The following is a 24,437-nucleotide window of genomic DNA, read 5'->3' as shown; positions in this document are numbered from 1 at the left end:
CCAAAAGGCTGTTCACTACGGTAAGCCATGTGATAAATTGGACAAGAAGACAACTACACCAAAGGACAACGGTGCTTCCTTCACACCAACCCCAAGCAACCCCAGTACACCTGTGACAGTCACCAACAACTGTGAAGCATCCCCTTCAACGAAACCATCAGTATCCTCTATAGAACAAAGTACACCGGCTGCAGTTGACAACTTACCCTCCAACCAACCAGCAATTGCAACCAATATACAACAAGGTGCATCTACAGCAACTAGCAACGAAAAGAAGACGGAAATCGACAACAATACTATCGATGCGGCAATGGATGACGAGACGAACCACGAACGAAGTGCCCTTCAATCCTCGCAGGAGAAAGGGTGACAACGAGATCCAACTCAATAAAAAAAAATTATTCAAAAAATCGGCTCGATCGGCCACGTAAAGCTTGTACGCAAATAGGCCTGAATAAAAATATCTTTTAAATAAAAAAAAGTGCTGTGCAAAGGTAAACAATCGTAATTTCATTTTTTACTTCTTGTTTTTGGTGTGTTTGAATATCTTTTAAAGTTTGTTAAAATAGTCTAGAGCAAAACATCTGATTTTTCAGGAGCACCCTAAGTCGACATATTAAAATAGCTGTAACACAAAAACCGTTAAAATTACACAAATGTTTTGTCCCCCTAAGTTGCGGATCCGGACCACTGTGCAAGAACAAATGCTATAAAATATATGTGATATGTGGAAGGTTGATAAAAACATTACATTGTTTTTCACTACAGCCATTTGAAAAAGAAAAATGATAAAAAGGTTGGCCCTTTTCAAAATACAGTCTAAATAATTTTTGGAAAAACAAAGTATGCATTAAAATCTGAGAGTATGCAGTCAACTCCGAATACGATTTAGCGCGAAATTCATCAGATGCTACTATGTTCGATAATTTTACAGACTGTTTCACTCCGGAGCAAAGAAGATGATCATTGTGAGTCACTTCGTTTCCACCGAATATATCCGAATTGACTTTTACAATGTCCTATCGCTTCTTGAGAGAGACGAAAGCGTCGAATGGAAGCATTACTCTGGCCGTCAAACACTGCGCGCGCCGTAGAGTACTGTAGAAGCTAAAGAGCACGTCATTTCGCGCCTTGCACCGGGAGGTCAGAGCAACCGGTCTCCCGATGGAGTACTTGTACAATGTCTCATCGTAGACCAAAAGGATGTGGATGAAAAACATCTGAAAACGACTCAAGATTTTCAATTACGGTTATTAGGAGCCATTGACAAGTATGTGCCGCCGATCCACTGCTTTAATGTCGCTGACTTCTATAATTCCCGCAATGTTCTGGAAAGGCTATTCCGTAGGCATATATAAGAATTTTAGCGCTAGTTCTTAATTACTAGTCTTTATGTGTCTTGTATAATTTCTAAGATGTAATTAGAAGTGATAATTTATCATTTGGATTATTTTAATCATTTGATGCGAACGAAGAGGAGGAAAACAGACAATCCAATTTTGTAGCCAAACCAAAGTAGCATGTTTAGGCCAGGGTCAAGAAAGACATCCGTCGTTATGCCTGTAATGAAAAACGGTTATATGCCACAGAGCAAATTTCTAGAAGGTTTAGTAAACATAGTTTTAAGAAAAATCTTCACCATTACATTGTCTGAATCCTTGAAAATTGTTGACAGTTACCTAGCTCGAAAAAATGGAATTGAAGCATCTCCCATAAATTTCTATTGTATTTGTATGATATTGAACGGACTGAACACCCGATAAATCATTCGACCTACATGCTTCGCAAATGTGCTCCATGCCAAATATTTTGAATGATCGGTTGTTTGGACTACCAAACAGATACTCCTAAACAGGGTATGCTAGATAGGCTGCTGGAGTGGTGTGCACTTGACAGCGTAAATGACTTTCGAAAAGCTGTCTAAGCACTCATTTAAGTTTGCTTCTATTTCGATCAATTCTACGCGACTTTTTTTGTTCGCCAAAACAACGTGTGAAGTCTGCTTGAAATGGAATGCAGACACTCACTTGAAGAATTAGATAGTTACTTTTCTTTTTTATTACTTTCACTTGTATTCGATACTAAAATTGGGTGAGTTCATTTATAAACAATCAATTATGACCCGCGGGAAATTGACGTGTGAGGTAACGTCGAAGCCATTGATGAATTAACGAGAGCGATGGATTAAAACAAAAGCCGAATAGAGTAGTTCTCTTTGCGGGATGGTATTAATTAGCGAACAATCCATCACTTTTGTTAATTAAATTTTGCAATAGAGAGTGCGGTGAAAACTGGTTATTGTTTTCTGGAACTGTTTCCAAAATAAACAAAATGATTGAAATTATAAGTATATACAACACGAACGTTGTATGTAGGCAGAAATTCAGTCAGTCAGTCAGATCAACAAAAATTATTTTGGATCAATTTAGTGTGTCATTCACCAAGTTATATTCCTTACAACCATTTGTGTGACTAAACATTTGCAATAGTTCAATATTAACCTTAGCTCAGAAATTGGAGCAGACAAAGCTCCTAGTTTAAAATTAGCAGCAGCATACAAACTGTTGCACTAAATTCACTTCCATGCTTTAGCCTGGTGTGCTATAAACAGGTGTGTATTATCCAAGATAAATTGTATATTTTCGTCTGTTTTTTTCAACGTAACGGAAACAAATCTGCCTTCGTTACTTTATAGAAATTTAATTTCATGGCAATGGTGAAGCAAATTCAAATACAATTAAATTAGTTAGATTTTCGCGTGCTATAAATTTGTCTAGGCCAGATGAAAATAATTCCTATTCAGATCTATATTTGCTTCAAATTCATAGACATTTCCGGGTAACTAATGTGTTGAATAAAGCACAAATATATGTACGTTGCTATGTAATATACAACATAAATTTAGTTCTCCGTAGCAATCGATGTACCATTGTTTGTGTGTTTGTTTATTCGTTTAACTTTGAGATTACGGAAGACGTGACGTTAATTGATATATATTGTAATATTTTAGAATTATACTAAATAGATATTTTAGAATTATGTTTTCATAATAGTCATACAGTTCATTTATAGCATAATTGTATTAGTATGACTTTGTCACAACAGAAATTACTGCTAGACACCTAGAAAAATAATTAATTGTCATCTCACTATTTTTTAGGTTGTTTGACCTACAACCACTGGATTGCAATGCGAATCTCAGATTGATACAGATAGATATACAGATCTAGAGATACAGATCATTCTTGCATGGTGCATGTTTTATTGTTTGATGTAGAAAGAAAAGATTAAAGAAGAAAGGCAAATGTTTTAACGATGTAAATCTCATGCTTTATGATTTACAGTGAATTACGGTGATGAATACTTCCTCACAAAATTATTAAATTCTTATCGTTTAGCCAAACTCTCTATTTGGTCAATATGCGGTTAGGCGACTGTCTAGTTAACAGTGTTCAAATATGTTGAAATTTTGTCAAAATAAACTGCTACAAGTTACAGTTATTTATCCAAAATTGTGCCAACTAACAAAATTGACCGGCAGAAAAATTGGAATGCAAAATTTACAAATTTTTCCAATAATTTCTAGATTGTTTCGAGTAATTTACAGAAATGTACTTTTACGTTTATGTCGCTTATTCAGTAACCCCCCTTAAAATATTATTATATCGCTTTCAATATTAAAGTCAATTTTAAAAAGAATTAAAACTTTGAACAAACTACCTTATAACCAAAATTTTGTTATTTCATTATATCCATTTTTCCATGCCTATGGAAACTAATCAACATGTTTTGAGCCTCCCCGTCGCCCTTACACATATTATGGGTACGCATCTGGTCGGTTATGTCACTATACGACCATGTATCCAGAACCAAAAGAGTTCTTCATAAACAATTTAAACTTAATCTGTTACCAAACTGTTGCTTAAAATGAGCTCAAGTACATATGTTCAGATCGGATCAACCATTTTTGAGATAATTGTTCGGATAGAAAAAAAGTGCAGTTTGTCGGCTACGTCAGTTATATCATTATGTCTTCAGAACCGGAAGTGTCAGCCGTTTGAACTTCAAACTTAATAAATGACCCGGTAGTAGATTTGAACTTAGATTTTCGAGATTGGTTTAGTCATCGTTAAGAAAATTGAGCTTGTAGATGTAGTTCAGTTTAGCGGGTACGTTTTAAACGACATATTGATAAAAATTCTGTATAGTAAGGCTATGCAATCGCCGTGAAAAACTTTCTCATATAGTAAGGCTATGCAATCGCCGTGAAAAACAACTTTTGAACCGAGGCCCGGATGACCATCGAGTAAGTTTTATTTCAACACAGGGGATGCCTCTAAACGAACATCGCACAAAAAGGAAAGCGCATTTCTTCTCAGTGTCGAATAGACAGAAGTTGAGTGTGTGCTTGTGGTTAAGGAAGTTGTTGCGAGTGAAATACATTCTCTTCGCATCATGAATCGCTCTCACGCGCTCTCGCCTAAATACACCCAAGTGACCACTGGTGCGTGCTAGTGAACGAGCACTTTTGTGATTAAATTTTTAAATAAGCTTCTCTTATGCGCATCGTACACCAGAGTCCTCACCGGCGTGCACACTTGGGTGAAAATATTTCATTCACCTCAGAGCATTTCAGAGCTCTGCTCTAGCAATTTGGTGTGATCCAGTGCTAGAGTTGAAATAAAATAAACACGCGCTCACATGATGCGTGCACACTTTATATAACAGTGATGTAACAGATCGGCTGAAAAGTTCGTATCGTTTCTATGAGAGGGCTCTACTAGAATTAAATCCATACCATTTTCAATTAGTACCAACCTTCAAAAGATACGTGTATAAATTTGACAGCTGTCTGATTATTAGTTTGTGAGATATTGCATTTTGAGTGAAGCTACTTTTGTTATTGTTAATAAAATGGAAAAAAAGGAATTTCGTGTGTTGATGAAACACTACTTTTTAATGAAAAAAAGTGCCGCCGATACCAAAAAATGGCTTGATGAGAGTTATCCAGACTCTGCACCGGGCGAAGCAACAATTCGTAAATGGTTTGCAAAATTTCGTACTGGTCATATGAGCTCCGAAGACGATGAACGCAACGGACGTCCAAAAGAGGCTGTTACCGATGAAAACGTGAAAAAAATCCACAAAATGATTTTCAATGACCGTAAAGTGAAGATGATTGAGATAGCTGGCACCCTAAAGATATCAAAGGAACGTGTTGGACATATTATTCACGAATATTTGGATATGAGAAAGCTTTGTGATAAATGGGTGCCGCGTGAGCTCACAATCGATCAAAAACAACAACGAATTGATGATTCTGAGCAGTGTTTGGAGCTGTTATATCGAAATAAAACCGATTTTTTTCGTCGATATATAACAATGGACGAAACATGGCTCCATCACTTCACTCCGGAGTCCAATCGACAGTCAGCTGAGTGAACTGCACGCGATGAACCGAACCCAAAGCGTGGAAAGACTCAACAATCGGCCGGTAAGGTTATGGCTTCTGTATTTTGGGATTCGCATGGTATAATTTTCATCGACTACCTTGAAAAGGGAAAAAATATCAACAGTGACTATTATATAGCGTTATTAGAGCGTTTGAAGGACGAAATTTCAAAAAAACGGCCTCATTTGAAGAAGAAAAAAGTTTTGTTTCATCAAGATAATGCACCGTGTCACAAGTCGATGAAAACCATGCTGAAATTGAACGAAATGGGCTTCGAATTACTCCCTCATCCACCGTATTCTCCAGATTTGGCCCCAGTGACTTTTTCCTGTTCTCAGACCTCAAGAGAATGCTCGCTGGTAAAAAAATTAGAAGCAATGAAGAGGTAATCGCTGAAACTGAGGCCTATTTTGAGGCAAAGGACAAATCGTACTACAAAAATGGTATCGAAAAGTTGGAAGATCGCTATAATCGCTGCATCGCCTCTGATGGCAATTATGTTGAATAATAAAAACGAATTTTGGCAAAAAAATGTGTGTTTCTATTGAACGATACGAACTTTTTAGCCGAACTGTTATATGTGTGAAAGAGAAGAGCCCTCGCTCATGTTGTCAGTGCGAGGGGAGAAATTATACTTACTCTTCGTCACACAGAGGAGATGGACATCTCTGGTATACCATTCGACTCAGTTAGTTGCGATCTCAAAATGTCAGTGTGTGTGTGCGCGTGTGTGTGTATGTGTGTATGAATGTATGTGTATGTGTGACAAATAATGTCACTTTATTTTCTCAGAGATGGCTGAACCGATTTTCACAAACTCAATTTCAAATGAAATCGGGATAAAATTTAATAGCAGTCTTATGGTCCCAAAGACTGCTATTAAATTTTATCCCGATCCGACTTCCATTTTCGGAATTACAGGGTGTTATGCATCAAAAAAAGAATGAAAGGTTTTATGGCCCTATATAATTTTCCTGAATTTCATTTAGAACCGACTTCTGGTTTCGGAATTACAAGGCAATGCAACATTATGAAGAAACTCAATTTTCTCCGAAATTTCTTAACCGATTTTTACAAACTAAGAAGCAATCAAAAGGTCTTGAATTTCTTTATAAAAAATCATCAAAAAGTTAATCCAGATCCGACTTCCGGTGCCGGTATTACAGTGCGATAAGTGAAAATTTTAAATTTCAGGATTATTTGTTCACAAGCGATGACGAGACGAGGTGTACATTTTTACAAAAAATTCTGCTAAATTCATTTATTTGGCAGATATTGATAGCTAGTGAATATATAAAACTATTTTGGGACTACTAGTCTCCGGTTTCCGCTTCCGAAAGCACCGATAATATTGAAGAAAATCTCCAAAAAACGGCACTCACTTTGATTTATCAGCAACGGATAAACCGATTTTCACGAATCATGGTTCAAATTAAAGCTCTCATTGTCTTAAAATATACTGTGCAATTTCATCCAGATCCGACATCCGGCTCCGAAATTATAGGGCGATGAGTGTAAAAACATTCAAATCGTCATTTAAAATGACGATGCAAAACTTGTACGCGTCAGTACGTGCGGCTTTGTTCAATTTAGTATAGCGTGCAGGTTTGTCAGATTTAAATCTATATTTTTCAGTTAAAAATATGTTAATTTGAAAATGATGTATTCAATTTGTATCGACTTGTTAGTATTATCACAAAATCATGATAACGATTAGTACACTTATTGCCTTTCTCATATAGAAAGTTTATACAATTACTTGAAAAATTGAGTAGTTATAATTGAAACGGAGGGCTAAGTGTTCTGTACCATTCGACACAGTTCATCGAGCTGAGCAATGCCTGTGTGGGTGAGTATGTAGCAAATTATGTCATTCATAAAATAAAAAAATATCATAGTACCATAGGTTGCTATTGAAATTCATCATACTTTCGTAGGGTAAACTGTGTTTAAAATTGGGCACCGTCATTTAAAGCGACGATGCAAAAAAGGGTAAAATTCTTCTAGATTTGGCTCAAAACTGATTTAATTTGTAGGCTACATTAGTTACTTACTAAACGAACTGACTTCGGCTATACTGGTTCCCAGTTCCCGATTTCAACAGTACCGGAAATAGTGGTCAAAACCTCTAGAACGAAACTCACTCGTTCAAATCATCTCTGAGAAATCAGAGATGATATGAACGATTTCCACAAACTTAGGATGAAATAAAAGTTCATATAGTTTGAACCCCTAAAACACCCCCTGTATATGCGTCTGTACATGTCACTGAAAAATCGAGTCAAATATCTTCATCCAGCCGTACAATTATGTCTTCAATTGGACAGGGTTGGTTAGTTGGTGACTGTTCTCGGTGATTGTGTACACACTTAAAAAAATCCTTGTGATTTTACATCTTATTAGATGCACATAAATGGAGCGTCGCAGTTCACGCAAATTCACGTGGAAGAATATTTGATATTGTGTCTAAAGCTCCATGACATGAAATTCGTTGAAATAAAAAAAGAATACTGATAGCAACCGCCGCCGCGACTTGAACCGAAAATCATTGGATCCCATGTACGTCTGTTAATCGACTGAGCCACAGAAGCATACATCTGCATGGTTGGTAAAAGATACATTTGAATTCATACAATCGTACCTGCTAGCAGAACGCAAGTTACAGTCGAAACCAGTAAAATTCAAGCTAATCTAACATTAAGTCAATACAAATGAAATTTTCCGTCATTTGACGAATTAGGTCTTTATGAATTACATCGTATGAGGAATGAAGTCACCTGTATTATTCAATTTTTTTGGTGTGTACCTTATGCCGAGAATCACTTCAATTTCTCAGAAACGGCTGGACCTATTTTCACTAACCTATATTCAAATGAAAAGATTGATGTTCCCATAAGTTGATGTAGAATTTTATCTAGATCCGGCTTCTGCACACACCAAAAAAATTTGAATTTTACTGGTGACTTAATCCCTCATACGATGTAATTCATAAAGGCCAAATTTGTCAAATGACGGAAAATCTCATTTGTAATGACTTAATGTTAGATGAGCTAGAATTTTACTGGTTTCGACTGTAACTTGCGTTCTGCTGGCAGGTGCGACTGTATGAATTTAAAAGCACCTTTTACCAGCCAAGCAGATGCATGCTTCTGTGGCTCAGTCGATTAACAGATGTATTCGCGATCCAATGATTCTCGGTTCAAGTCGCGACGGTTGCACTCAGTATTTTTTTTTATTTCAATGAATTTCATGTATGGAGTTTTAGACACAATATTAAATATTCTTCCACGTAAATTTGCGTGAGCTTTGACGCTCCATTTATGTGCATCTAATAAGATGTAAAATCACAGGGTTTTTTTTTAAGTGCGTGGTTTTGAAAATACAGGGTGAAGTATGTATGAAAACGCAAGCCATCATTTGAGAAAAAGCCTGTTTTAATAATAATAATTTATTTATGTTTTTAATATATATATATATATATATATATATATATATATATATATATATATATATATATATATATATATATATATATATATATATATATATATATATATATATATATATATATATATATATATATATATATATATATATATATATATATATATATATATATATATATATATATATCGGGTATTTGAGAATCTCTCAGTTGAATTTAAAATGGTAAAAATCGGTTGAGCCATCTTCGAAAGAAGTTACTGACATTATTATCATCTTTTCGGTCCATATTCAGGAACCGCAAGCCGGATCCAAGCAAAATGCAGGAACTTTGTATTGTAATCATTAATCAGAACTAATTGGCTCAAGTTTCACGTTCCCTTAGTTATGTGGAGATTTGTACTTTATTTAAACTAAATAATTTTTCTAAATTTGGCTTGAAATTGTTTCAATTCATAGATTTTGCTAGCTGCTGGCCAATCTAACCGATTTCAGCTATACCGACTCCAATTTCCCGGTTCCGGAAGTATCGGAAATAGTGGTTAAAAACTCTAAATCGGAACTTTTTCATTTTTTTCAGAGACGACAGAATATATTTTTAAAAGCTTAGACTCAAGTGGAAGCTTCTACGGTTTCATATACTGCTTTTGACTTTTGTTCGGATCCGACTTTCGGTTTCGATACAATATAGTGATGTGTATTGAAAATTTCAACCTATAAACTTGGCTCAAAGTTGTCCATAAATTGGAAACGTTTTGCTTGAGTATGCTTAAACAAGCTGCTCAGTTCTTATTTAGAACTAAAAACAAAATTTTCAGAAGAATCTCTAAGTAATATTTATGAAAATATTGGTTATATGAGAAAGGCATCATTACACCACGAGGTGGATTAAAACAGATTTTTTGCATCAGTCACTCTATGGACATAATTAAAATAAAATGTAGCATTGGGAGGATCGAAAATTTTGGAACCAATTGCAATTAGTTGTCCATATCCTGCTTTTTTCTATTTTGACATTTCAAGACGCGTAATGAGTTTTGTAACGGGGAAAAAACTATGATTTGTTGTGAGGCATTTTATGCGACTGCTGGGGCATTATGTCTCAGGTAAATGGAAAAACTGAGAATGTGGTCGTTTTGAGAAATGTGTTTTTACTAATCAATTTTTATCACTTTAAAAAAAATTATGTTTCTCAGTCGTATTGCAATGAAATACTCTCATGATCGAACAAAAACATTTATTGAAACATTTAGAGAAATCTTAAAATTTCCTTAAGTGGGTAATTTTATAACACTTTACTCTAGTGTTTGTTTGTTATTCCAACAAAATTATTTCAGATTCTTTTTGTATTTGCTAAGAAACTCTTTATAACTTCTATTGAAGTATTTTACATCACGTGCTTCTACAGCAGCACGTCGAATCTGAAATTGATCAAAACCAAACCAACATCAATCATCATTTTTTTTGTACTTTAACACCAAAATTGGTTTTATTAAGTTAACAAGCTGTTGCAGATGGCACACCGGGATTTGGATGGATTTGCTGCTCGTTAAAGGTCATGTTCGGATAATGACATCACCAACTGTGGTGTGTGCAGCGCAAAACGCGTTTTGAGGCTTAGGTTCGCTAAACGTTGAAAATTGCTTGCAATTACATATATTTCTTATGCTTTGATTGCAGAACCCTGATGCGGAAGTTCGAAATTCAAACAGTCAAGGTAGCAGATTGAGAGAATCATTGTTTTGGTTTGCAATTAAATGGAATGCATGCTCTAACATGGACGAAGTTTCATTTTATAAGTTCTAAGACTATTTCTCAACGATTTTGAACTATCGCGGGTATGTCGTTTTCTGTAAGATTTGTCAAAAAATGGTGTAGTGCAAACTAAGACGATTTTAAGCTGTGCACCAGCCTTCACGACCAATGACATACATTCTAAACTTCAGGTGCCGTATTCGGCAATGCTTAATAAAAATATTGAAATTAACTGCATATGATAATTACGGCATATATTTACAACTTATGTTTTGTACCTTTTACCGACGTTTTTAACACACACTATAATCTTTTCCACTGGAACTATCATTATTATGTATTTAAATAAAATTTGTGATAGTGACCGAGAGAAGATTATTGTATTACATTTCTTAACGTTTACTGTCATGGCATTTCAGTCGCACATGTCTAAGACCTTCTAAATGTCCATTTCTAAAGCACGAAAATCCACAAGACTTGTGATAGATTTTGAGAAGTGGTCCGATATAACTCCCTTATTTCGATTTGTCGAGAACGGAAAACATCTTCCAAATTTTTAGGTCACATTAGTTGATGGTCATATAAAACTTGATTTGGCCATATAGGTTTCTGTATCAGGCTCCGGAAGTAGCAGTATAAAATTCCAAAACGAAACCCACATCGATTTCTCAGAAATGACATGAGGTTTGGGAACAGATAATAATTCGAGGAGGCCAAACCAGATGCACAAGGTGGATGGGCTAGTAATTGGAGCCCTAAAGCGTTGATTTTAACTATAGTAGCGATGCTCATGTGCTTCATGTAAGGCTTCATGTAAGCGGTTTTCAATCGCTTCATTAATGCACGCTAATACTGTCCACCAAAAGTATATTTTGACAATATCAGGAATCTGGCATCATGATCTTTCGTGCCGCTTAGAAGTACGGTTTCAGCCCATTGGCGGGTAATCATTTTATTCTCTGGCGTATAATTATGGATCCAGCCAAACAAGTACTCGAAGTGCACTTGCGTTCGTCATTTTAGTCCTCACTACTCTTCGAATCAACTTCACAAACGTTTCGCTTTTTTCCGGAACGATGATAAAATTAGCAAATAAAGCCATTTATTTCCAACTATTTGAATTATTTCAATCATAAAAAAAAACTTGTGATTTTAACCTACGTCGAAATAGAAATATGGCGTAATGAAAGCAGCACCAAAAAAAGTGGCGTCATCCTCAAGTTCTTGCTAGCATGTTCATTAAAAACTTCACAAAGTGTTCTTATGCGAGCCAGTGTTAGTACTTTTTCTGTTGCGTTCATGTTAGTAATGTTTTATGTTTACGTTGCTATGCCTCGTCGAATATTGTATAACAATTATCACGATTTCTATAAGTAAGATAAAAATGTTCTAATTTATAAAAGTGTTTGGTCAAAAGCTGATTTTGATTAATAAGTTTCAGTTGAGTTAGCCAGAACGTCTGCATCAATACTTTGTTGTATGAGAATCAGATGCTTTCGTTGTGCAATGGATATGGTACTATTGTTCTGAAGAGCACAAAGATTGTTCCCGCGACCAACGAATAGAATCCACCTTCGGCAGTAAAACCGCATGATTCCATTATGTAACACACCACTGTTCGCTCTGTTGCGGTGGTTGTTGGTTTCGCAATCACTGACGCCTGTGGTGCACAGGCGATTAGCACCAATTCTGATTCTACAATACAAGCGGCCTTGAAAGGACGTAATTTTTTCAAGTTTAGTATCTGGAAAAAATCAGAAGCATGAGAGCATCTATTTCATTACCATCATTATCATTATCATCATCATCATCATCATCATCATAAACTGCATTCCATATTGGATTTTCTGGCTATTAATAGATATTGTTTATGTTTATTTGTAGAGTTGTACTTTTTCATTTTGATAGCGTTCTTTGTTTTTGAGAATAAAATCTTTGTGTTGAAATAGTGTATGAAATGATGACGGATTATGTTGTTAAAGAATCCTTAGATCAGTTGTATGGCCTAGCAATAAATACAAAGGTGAAGAACCAATAAAAAACGGCGATTCATGAAAAAGAAAATTCTCGCTGCGCATCACTAGAAATAAACAATGTTCATCACGTACAAAGCAAGGGGTGTCCTCATGAACATTTTTGACAAGGAAGTACTGTGTAAAAAATCGCATTGAATTATTTTACAAATTAAAATTACACATTTTTGTGTTAATATCGTTTTTGTAGCTGTTTTTATGCAAGATTTAGTTAAAACGTAGAAGTTTGATCTGTCGTATAAAAATTTCAATACAAATCCGTTTTTTTTCTCCACAGCTGCCTCATCATCTTTCACGCCAAATTGATATTGTATGTTCGTGCAGCATAGGATAACAGAATATAATTAAACCTATTATTTCACCGGACGACCAGGAACCAGGACGCACTTGCAGAAACATCATTAAGATTGGTGTCAGCTATAGCTGCTGTCGCCCTCAGTAAGTAATACGACGTAAGTTATGTTCGAATCCACTTTGTGATTATCGAACGATTTTGTAATCCTGCCAGAAGACTTTTTATTAGTATGGGACTTTTCATTATGTTAACTTGTTTGCCTGACTTACAAAACCCGAGAGGTATTTTTAAACCACAGCTTGATTAACTAAATTACCAGAAGAGGAATAACAACTGAATAAGGCGTCTTTGTGAAATGACTAGTGCTGTAGTTGTTGAATGGCAACGGTTAGTGTTCAACGACTTGGAGCTTGGAAATAGGCCAGGTAATTCAAGTTTAGAGCAGTGACTCAACGTTTTGAACTAGTTGAAAAACTGTCATTTTGCCGATTTATTAATTTTCAGTTGGTTTAACGTAAAGCCACCATAACTAAGTTCAATTTTGCAATGACTGAGCGGAAACATATATTAAAGAAGCCAAATGAATGAAAAACTAACAGAAAAGATGATTTATTGGAAAAAGATGCGCTCAGAGACAGGACTCGAACCTGCCTTCTTATGCATTCCGTGCATACGCGCTACCATTTCGCCACTCTAGATCTTGTTTTTAGTCACTCTAAAACGCCAGACAGACATAGTAGAACGTACATCGAACATGGTCTACATCCTGGCCGTCACCCGACCGATACCTTACATCTCTTCTGTCCATCAAACACTAGTCTCCTCGCTTTATACCTATTTCTCCGATCAAGCATTGAGCAGGAGAGTGTATTTATAATCGCTTGTCACCTTCTTTAATGGTGCCAGTCGCTGGCTGGACAAGATTCAGAGTGGCGAAATGGTAGCGCGGATGCACGGAATGCATAAGAACGCAGGTTCGAGTCCTGTCTCTGAGCGTATCTTTTTCCAATAAATCATCTTTTCTGTTAGTTTTTCATTCATTTGGCTTCTCCAATATATGTTTCCTTCCGCTCAGTCATTGCAAAATTGTCATTTTGTACAAATCCAGTTTGCCTTAACCAATAATGAGGTTTTTTGGAGTAATATATGAAATTCGCACCTGTTTGAAATTCCAAAACCTTCTGCATCAAATTTTGTTCTCAACTCATTCCTAATTCAGAAACAGCGATTTATTTGTTAAATGTTTGCAAAATACTTGTTTTGATTTTGTCAATATTCCATAATATTATTGATAATGATTGAAGCTATCGACATTCAATTCGATACTTCAAGTAACAGCCGCTTAATCTTCGAAATTGATTCACAACCCAATAGTAGCTTTTAACCCCTTAACGCTCAAGGGAAATATGTTTCCCTTCTATAGAAATCGTTATAGATTCTTCAATTACTATGAAATCGATGTTTTTTTACTGAATGTTAAGGAAAACTTATTTCCAAGGCGACAAATGTGTTTCTGAACGAATAAGTAAAAAGAATTATCAATCTTTATTGCACTAAAAAAGTTTGTGCAAAATGTCGTATGGAAAATAGAACACATAATAAATGTGTTATGTGCAACGTCCACAAGTACATGAAATCGTTTCGCAGAATGCCATAACTAACTATTTATTTTACTATTCTGATAATTAAAGCAGTTAAAGCAATAAATTAAATTACGCTATATTAAACCCAGCTCTTCTTTTATTTATTTCCAAGAATCATAGCGAAAAATATTTCCCATGAAATTATAGGAAACTTATGCACCCTGCTATGTTTTTCTGGTGATATTCTCTTAATTTGCACCCCTAATAGCTAAAATATTGTCTTGTATTGACATATTTCGTCGTGCACATCTTGTGGTCGTGAAAGGGTTAAACGAGCTTAAGAAATCTGGTCAATCATCTCCGAGAAAATCGTGCGGAGAGAAAAAAATGCGTTTTGTTGGTTGAGTTCCCTTATACCAATATATCGTCGGAATCAGAAATTGTCGCCACTTGATCTTCGAATTTGATTTTCAACCCAATAGTAGCTTTCAGGCGAGCCTAAGATTGTTAAAATTGACTCGGCCGTCTCCGAGAAAATTGTGGAAAGAGAAAAAAAATGCGTTTTGTCGGTAGCATTATTTATACTAATATATCTCCAGAACCAAAAGTGACAGCCAATTGATCTTCAAATTTACAACCCACTAGTAGCTTTCAAACGAGCTTAAGTTTGTGAAAACCGATTCAGTCGTATCCGAGATAATTGTGCGGAGAGACAAATCTTTAAAAAGTATACACACATAGACATTTTCCGATCTTGTCGAACTGAGTCGAAAGTCCTACAATTCTTTTATTTTTCTATACAGAAAGGCAAACTGAGAAGTTTCATGACTTCTAGCTTATGAATATATATTTCGATCAAACGAAAATAGTTTAAGCATACCTTATTATACCCTTGTGTTCTATTAACAAAAAAGCTATTATACCAAATGGAAGCATTGTTTTGTCATTTCAATAACAAAATAACGCCTAAATAAGCAATGATAGTAAAATGAACTACTACTTTGATATAAGTTTTCTAATGCTTCATATTCGGGATTTTATAACACGTTCCCCTACGTTCAATTTTTATAATTTCAACGAGCATTTTCAGTTATAGTAGAAAAGGTGAAAAGGTAAGGAATGAGGAAATGAATTTTTATTTCGTTTAATTAATGTAAACGATTTTCACAGTTTTGTCTTCAAAAAAAATTCGCGTGAGCAGAATTCAATATTGATGATCTGAGTTTTAGGAATTAAAAATAGTCCAAGAGAGCCGAATCGGGCCTGTAAAATGGATGGGATGACCGTTTCGTAGCGGTTTCGGTCTTCGATTGTTCCAATAATTAGCATTGGTTTATCGACTCAGCCATGACAATCTATGAAAACCGAAGCCATGACCTTTTGGAGTCATTGAGTCACTCCAGGCCCGGGTGCAGAGGGGAGGGGGGTTTCGGGTTTCTAAATCTAACCACCAAACCCCCCTCCCCCCCTGGAGAACATTTCAACATTAAGTTCCATGAACAATAGAGTACTTATTATATAAAAGTGCACGGAGAGTTACAAGTCATATCTTTTTTATCAATTCATAAACTGCCTCCCTCTCCTTGAATGACTCCAGCGCACGAACCTGAGCCACTCTAAGCCCAGTTTGTTTTGCGGTTTGATTTTCCGTAACAATCAAAAAGGGCAGACTATCAAAACAACCCTCATAGGGTCTGTCGCTGACGATATCCAGCTAGCGACTTGCACCAGTAGAGAAGGTGACAAGCAATTAAAAATTCACTCTCCTATTCAGTGCTTGAGCGGATAATAGGTATAGAGCGAAAAGACTAATGTTTGATGAACAAAGAAGATGTTTGGATGCATACCGGTCGGGGGACGGCCAGGATGTAGACCATGTTCGATATACGTACTATCATGCCTAACCGTGTTTTAGAGCTGTGTCTATCCCAAGGTTCAGGGTGGCGACATATGCACGGAATGCATTAGAACGCAAGTTAGAGTCCTGCCTCTGAACTGAACTTAGTTATGGCGCCTTTACGTCAAACCAACTAAAATTAATAAATCGCACTCTAGAAGTCGAAAATGCTGAAAATTTCTCATATTAGCGGAAATAAGAAAGACTCGTAAAGTAGATTAAAAGAGGTTATAAGCCTTTTCATTTGAAAGAAATTTCAAAGTAAAAATAATGTCAATGAAAGTTTGTGCAAAATGAGTTATTTTGAACACTATTGATTCGCGATAAACTTGATAGAATCTTAGAAAATGAGCCGAGTTTCTGACAACGATTGTTTTGACATCATATGCGTCCCCAGTATTGCGTGTATGCAAATCGCTTCATCTCTCAATGTTAATGTTGAGATAACGTCCGATTTAAGCTTTTGAAAACGCCTCCTGAGATATGTGATCCGAGAAAATTTGAAGAAGTATACTTATTAGGGTACCAATATTCATGTCATAAGAAAGGTCACTACGTCATTTTTTGGATTACTTGACTTCCAACCAACGAATTGTTGGTCGGTTTCGGTATCTTCGCTTCGTCGACAAATGCACAACGCTGCTGTTACAGTTACGAGAAAATTCGAAGCGAATGCACTAAGTTTTATCCTAGCTTTAAGTCGAAGATTCGAACAGAGATAGTGGATATATCACACTTTTACTAATAGTTTCAGTATATGAGATCAACGGTGGACCTGAGATGAATGGAGATAACACATGGATCAATAAGTTCCGAGACTAAAGCAGAGATGGCGCTCGTAGTAAACCAGTAACCACGTCTTTCTAGAGTACTAACCTTTGCTTGAAACGGGTCAAAATTTTAAATCGATCCGACCAGAAACAGCTGAGTTATCGAGGTTGGAGTAAAGTCGTTTTGTAGTTTGTTTAAAAAATGGAAAAAATTGAGTTTCGTGTTTTGATAAAACATTGTTTTTTAATGGGTAAAAACACCGTGCAAGCGAAACAATGGATTGAAAAATGTTATCCGGACTCTTGTCCATCAAAAGCAACGATTTGTCGGTGGTTCGCCGAGTTTAAACGTGGTCGTACCGACACAAATGACGCGGAACGCTCGGGTAGACCTGTGGAAGCCGTTACACCGGAAAATGTGAGTGAAGTGACAAAAATTATAATGAAAGATCGTAAAGTGAAGCTCCGTGAGATTGCTGAGATGACACAGATATCATATGGAAGTGTATTTACTATCCTTCATGAAAAATTGAGCATGAAAAAGGTTTTTTCCAAGTGGGTGCCGCGATTGCTTTCGATGGAACAAAAACAGCCTGCCACAAGTCGATGAAAACAATGGCGAAATTGGGCTTTGATCTGCTTCCTAACCCCCCATACTCGCCAGATTTAGCCCCCAGTGACTACTGGCTCTTTGCTGATCTTAAAAAAATGCTCCAGGGAAAAAGATTTGGCTCAAATGAGGAGGTCATCGCTGAAACTGAAGTTTATTTTGAAGCGAAAGATAATTTTTTTTTATAAACATGGTATTGAAAAATTGGAAAAACGTTGGAACCATTGTATCACCCTAAAAATTTGCAAAAAAAATGTTGTTTCCATTGTTAGTCTCGGGACTTATTGATCCATGTATTACCGTTACCTTATATTTTAAAATTATTCTCACGCCTAAAATTATTTATAATTGTTGCAGTCTCAAAATTTGTGTGTGATTTGCAAGATGTAGAAAGAGTGGATAAACATAGTTTGTGACGAAATGGTACATATTACAAAGAATCTCACTACTAATCGTTTAGTCATTTTTGTCATTGATATACATATTAAATAATATAGAACTTATTACGCCCTATATTACACTGGGTGAATTAGAGAGGGAACTAGATACTGAATCGTTTAAAAACAGTTTATGGTATCTATCTCATGAACTCTTATTAGGGTCTATGGGATCTATCTCATAAATTCTTATTATCTCAAATCGTTTGTGTGCTTTTCCTCTGACATCAAAGCAATGTAATGTTTCAACAATAAACGATTAGAGATTGTTTTAATAGAGAATCTAATCTAAGAACTCGGCTAAAATAGTACAAAAGGCATCTGAGAAATAATGAACTGAAGTCATCAGCTCCGACAACGTCAGCAAACCTTCACACTATATATATATAAATATCTACATATAGATTTTCTCTACTCAATTACATTGAAAAAATATATCTGTCGCACTTCTTTTCATAAATAGCATTTGGTCAGCCCACAGACGAAGTGGATGAATACGCAGCAACGGTATGAAATGTTGTTCCTTCCACCTCGATGATTATTGAATTGAATGACAGGATAATAGGCATCTGCTTACACTTGACTGCTGGGAGTCCATTCTGGATAATCGTTGGGAGTCCAGCATATTTTGCACGATTTCGCTTGCCCTGTGGTATCAAGTGGCCGATCTTCAGTATAGGCGTAGTGACGTTTTTGATATGCTAATATCTTAATGCGCTCGGACAATTGAGCTCTATTAATCCAATCCCGTTGATTTACGGGGTAATGAACTTTGTTATAATGACTTAGTCTATGTTAATTCTCCTGATTTATTGCACAACAGCTTTTGCGGAGTCAATCTCTATAAAATGCATTGTTCACTCTACACACTGTGTTAAGTGAAATGGAACCTTTGTGGAAATCTGACGGTAAGCCGGTGTCGTTCACTCAGGAGTTTGATAGCTTCTGGAGAAGCCTAATGAAATTCTGATGGCAATCACCATCAGGTGTACCATTTTGTATCGCGATTTGAGCTTGTTAACATAAAACGTGTATGGTTGAGTTATTCTGTAATTGTACTTATTGAACGGCTCAGGACGTCCACAGTGGTTCTGTAGACGAAGGACTATGATTTATGTTGCTTTCTCGGGACACCGCTCCTAAAGAATGGCGCTTCTATGTGCGAATTGATATCTGATAGCGTGAACACAGCAGAAATGTTGCGGCCCACAAAGAATGCCTAGGGCTCTTCGCACCCGCTGCTTACAAGTGTGGCAGTTTGCAGCCCACTGCAACGATAATTGTACACTCGGTGAGCTGTTATGATTTTAATAAAGGAATGATTAATATTAATCATAACACGAAATAAAAAAATATCGTTGATATAAAAGGGGAGTTTTGCTCTATCGAACGATTTTGCTTTATACTGAACTTAGCCGTGGTTGCTACCGATGTCTGAAGGTGTTTTCATGTTAAAAGTAAGAGGTTTTTACTTGTACACCTAACGCCGACAGGCGGAAAATATTACGGATCGGTGTAGATAAGAAATAATTATAATATACAGAATTCTGCTAAACTATACAGAGCCATGGACACTTCCTACCAACTCAAACTCTAAAATATTCGTTCAGATTGAGTCATTGGAAGAATTAGTTCGCCACGATCAACAAATTTAAATAGCTATAATTACTATTCTGAAAGTCCTCATAACAAAGTACACAACGGGAACTTCAATAATGGAGACATTAAACTGACTATAAAAAGCTGCATTTGTTTTACTCCCAAGCACAAATTTGAATATTTTACACTGCTCCCAAGTGAACTTGACAGGCATTCGTTATTTTTATAGCTTTTACTGTTTTGTTCTTCTTTATGACCGTAGTTCGTTACCGATCTTCACGCTTTGCACAGTGATAACTTTTTAAAATTCAGTGAAGTGAGCAATTTTATGAAATGTTTTGTTGGAACGGGTGAATTGCATGTCTGTTAATTTTCCCACCAAGACCAGTGACCGATGACGGAATACCAGTAGTCAGTGAATTCAAATTTGCTAATTATTGGTATTTTCGTTTATACCGAAGCTGGCATAACACCAGTAGCACTCGATCGTAAGGTGATCCTAGAGACCCGACTAACAAGGGGTTCAACTGCAATGCAATTTATATTAGGTTTTTAGTTTTTGTAAGTTTGTTTTTGGTCGCAAATCAGATGAATTGAAATTTTGTTATTCAAGATGTGCAATGCTGATTAAGAGGTGCAAGAAAGTTTGTTCGTGCATAAACTTGCATAACCTACTAATCAAATCAGTTGTGATCTGAGCTTTGAAAAAATAAATTTTCATCCTTTTTTTTCATTGTCGCTCTAATAGATAGTTTTGAGAACACACTTCACCGTGTTGATCCGGAAACGAAATAAAATTGCACTTAAATTCAATAGCAGCTTATACAGCTATAAGATCTTTCATTTGAGTCTGGATTTGAGAAAATCGGTCGAACTCTTGACTACTATTTACGGTATTTTCAGAACAGGGAACTGGAGTAGTCGAATTCGGTTCGTTTGATCGACAACGTTGAATTAGCTTTGAGAAAAATTTAGAAGATTTTTTCACTCTTTTGCATCACCATTTTAAATGACGCTTTGAGATATTGGACGCACTTCACCCTGTGACTCCGGAACCTGAAGTTCAATTCAGATAAAATTCAAAAAGATCTTATGAGATGATGAGACCGTTTCTTTGAGCCTAATTCAAAGGGTTTCATTCGGTTTTACATCGTCGTATATAGAAATACGCTCCTGGAATTGATTTTTTTATACCTATTACTTTATTATTATGAACCCCGAAAACGTACCCAAAAAATTTTGAATTGTAAGAGCTTTCATTTGAATCAAAGATTTCGAAAATCGGTTCAACCATCTTAGAGAATATTAAGTGCATATGTTTTGCATTTTTTTGCACATATCACCCCGTTACTCAGGAACTGGGAACCAGATTCGAACAAAATGCAATAACGTTTCTGAATCTGAGTTTATGTCAACCGTTTTAGCCATCTTCGAGAAAATGAAGTGCATATTTTTGTCATATACACACCACATTTTTGTAATCTCGATGAAATGCTTCGGATGGCATATGACACTACGGATCAAAAGTCGGTTTTCATAATGATTGCATATTCGTTTTTATATGAGAAAAGCAAAAGCATAGTTTAGAAGTGTTAATCTTTTTCCTTTCTCTATAGAAAAGTATTAGAATTGCTGGAAAAACCGACTTTCGAACGGAACCTCGGAGACCCATAGTGTTATATACCATTCGACTCAGTTCGACGAGATCGGAAAATGTCTGTGTGTGTGCGTGTGTGTATGTGTGTATGAGTGTGATTTATTTTTACCGCTCAATTCTCAGAGATGGCTGAACCGATTTTAACAAACCTAGGCTCGTTTGAAAGCTATTCTCGGGCCATTGATCAAGTTCGAAGATCAAACGGCTATGACTTTTGGTTCCGGAGATATGATGGTATAAATGACGTAACCGACAAAACGTGGTGTTTTTTTTACCGCGCAAGTTTCTCGGAGTTGGCTGAACCGATTTTAACAAGTCCCCAAGTAACAATTCGAATGCCTTATGGTTTTGATTATAATTTATAGGAGTTTTGTAATTGATTGTTCAGTCACTACTTGTTTTATAACAACTATAATAAGTGTCGCTTTTGACTAGTAATATCATAGTTTTTAAAGCTTCTATAAAACCTTTTACCGAGACTAACAACTGGACTAAAAATAAATCAATTTGTACTAATATAAAACCATGCAAACGCTCTTAATATTGCTTTAAAAAAATTTCTTTAAGACATTATTGTCAGTTAAATTCTTTCATAAATCTAGTTTTGTGTGTGTGCGTGTTCATTGAATGACAGTTTCACTCAGAGTAAATTTGAGGGTTCTAAAGTACATTTATGACACTCTTGTTGTGGGCTATTTGATTTATTGCTTCTTAGATTAAGTGTAATTTGCATTAAAGAAAATTTCATGGTCGCCATTATGATGTTCTTTGCCATAGCCATCATTGACATCAAATAATCTTCGAAATGCAAAAACGAGGAAGTATGATGGACTGTTATAATTCATTTTCAGAACGTATGCACAAGTTTTATCGCCACGAAATAGTTTTATACAAAAACGACGATGAATCACAGAAAATAATTTTCATAAATCATGGAGACTGTCACAAAAACCGTATTTATTTCAATGCGATTAGTTATAATTCTTATTTTTATCCATACATTCACGATAAAAATAAAAGCGCATGAAGTTTTTACGTTCGCTCAAAAAAAGCCTCAAACTTCTAAATAAAATCCTCAAACTTCTAAATAAAATCCAATAAATTCTTACTGTTTGCATTCAAAGCAGACATGACACACATATAGTCAAGAAAAATATTATCAAAACGACAGTTTATTCATAGCGGAATTAATTCCATCCAAATAAATTTAATGTTGATCGTAAAGCTGGTTTCAAAATTTTCTTGAATTTGAAGTTTTAACGTAGCTTTATGGTGATTCTTCAGTTTGCTTTATAAACCTTATGAAGAATGGTCCACTTGGCAGGAACATGCTCTTATAGAGGTTTTCAGTAGGCTTTCGTGGAGTTTAAAGTTTTAATGCAAGATTTATTATGTAGCATTGCAGATAGCTACAAGTATTTATTAATATTAAAAATGTTACTTGGGTCTAGGCCCGTTTGAAAGCTATTGTTAGGCCATTGATCAAGTTCAAAGATCAAATGGCTGTGACTTTTGGTTCCGGAGATATAATGATATAAGTGACGTAACCGACAAAACACGTTGATTTTTACCGCTTTTATATAACATATAAGGGTGCCAAAATTTTGGGATCACCTCTATTTTCGTAAAGCTCTAGTGCTCAAAAGTTTAAGCCCCTCGAAAAAATCCCTCATGCAGAATTTGAGCTAAATCGGACATGCGTAAGGGGTGCTGCCCGGTGGTAAAGGTTTGACAATTTTCGATCTTGAAAAAGCACCATAGGGGGGAGTACATGAAATTTCCGAAATCGGAAATTTTTTTTAATGCCAAAAGTCTCAAAACTGCATGAAACGTCGAGATTTAGTGTCATCTCAAAAAAAATTTTTTTTTTTGAAAAAATCAACTCTGGAACTTAAAAAATTTGATATTTTCTCTAAGTCCCAAAAATTCGATTTAAAAAAAATTTTTTTTCGAGATGACACTAAATCTCGACGTTTCATGCAATTCTAAGCCTTTTGGCATCAATTTATTTTTTTCGATTTCGAAAATTTCATGTACTCCCCCCTATGGTGATTTTTCAAGATCTATGAAAATTCCACTAAGTGGACTAAGAAGAGTTTTTTAGATTAGCATCACTCTTCTCATGTAAATAGGTAACGTAAATGCCAAGCGCTTGATTGGAAAAAAACGATACCGAGTATGTGACATAAACACTGAAGCATGCTTTTGTGAACCACTCGAATCAATCTGAATTAATTGATGTCAAAAATGAGCCAAAATTACTGTCAGAAATTATTTCATAAAATGATAAATAATTCATGAGACTGTTTCGAAGAAAAAGAAAGGCATTATCACACCACTAGGTGGATTAGGAAGAGTTTTTTCTCTTTTCCTGTTCTATATCTTCACATCCCCACTCTCTCTATAATTTTCCGTTTTTTTTTTCTTTCTACCAGCTATTGCAAAAGGAATGAAGTGTTGATTATTTTGTAAATCGTAAATATTTATAAAACAAATATAAAAATAAAATTTTACCAAGGAAGAAATAACATACTTTGCCGTACCAAATATTAGTTTCTGAGACGTAGTTGGACAAAGTAACTATGAAGATATTGCAATTTTTTTAAAATCATAGGCGAAGGTTTCAGTCAACTCAAACAAGTGATTTGGAGAAGCAGCAGTGAAATATTACAAAATTATGCATTTGATAGAAACGGTCACGTATATATTGACGGTCTTTTTGAAAATCATTTCGACGGTCTTTTTGAAAATCATTTCGAAAAGCATCCCATTGTAGCATTCGAAAGCGTTTGAAATCAACCAGCGTCACAAGTCCGTAAGCTTGTTCGTATAAAAATATAAATAAATTGGTTCTGTTCATGAATCACACCTGTTTATTAGTATCAAAGGATTGCCTAATATTTTC

The 24,437-nt window shown here is 35.6% G+C and overlaps 1 protein-coding gene across 4 annotated transcripts in view; it reads left to right on the top strand.

Moving 5' to 3' along the window:
• LOC131440527 (uncharacterized) overlaps positions 1-24,437 on the top strand; it is a 183,569-nt gene that overhangs the window by 134,404 nt on the left and 24,728 nt on the right. For 3 of the 4 annotated variants that reach the window (XM_058611887.1, XM_058611885.1, XM_058611884.1), the window contains exon 3: positions 12,962-13,122. The gene's annotated coding sequence lies outside the window, so the exon portion shown is untranslated. Of the gene's footprint in view, positions 1-12,961; positions 13,137-24,437 lie in introns of all 4 variants that reach the window. The other variant, XM_058611886.1, reaches the window with a different exon arrangement.

This window comes from Malaya genurostris, chromosome 1 (assembly GCF_030247185.1).
Source record: "Malaya genurostris strain Urasoe2022 chromosome 1, Malgen_1.1, whole genome shotgun sequence".
Taxonomy (NCBI): Eukaryota; Metazoa; Arthropoda; class Insecta; order Diptera; family Culicidae; genus Malaya; species Malaya genurostris.
This window is presented reverse-complemented; position numbering and strand designations above follow the sequence as displayed.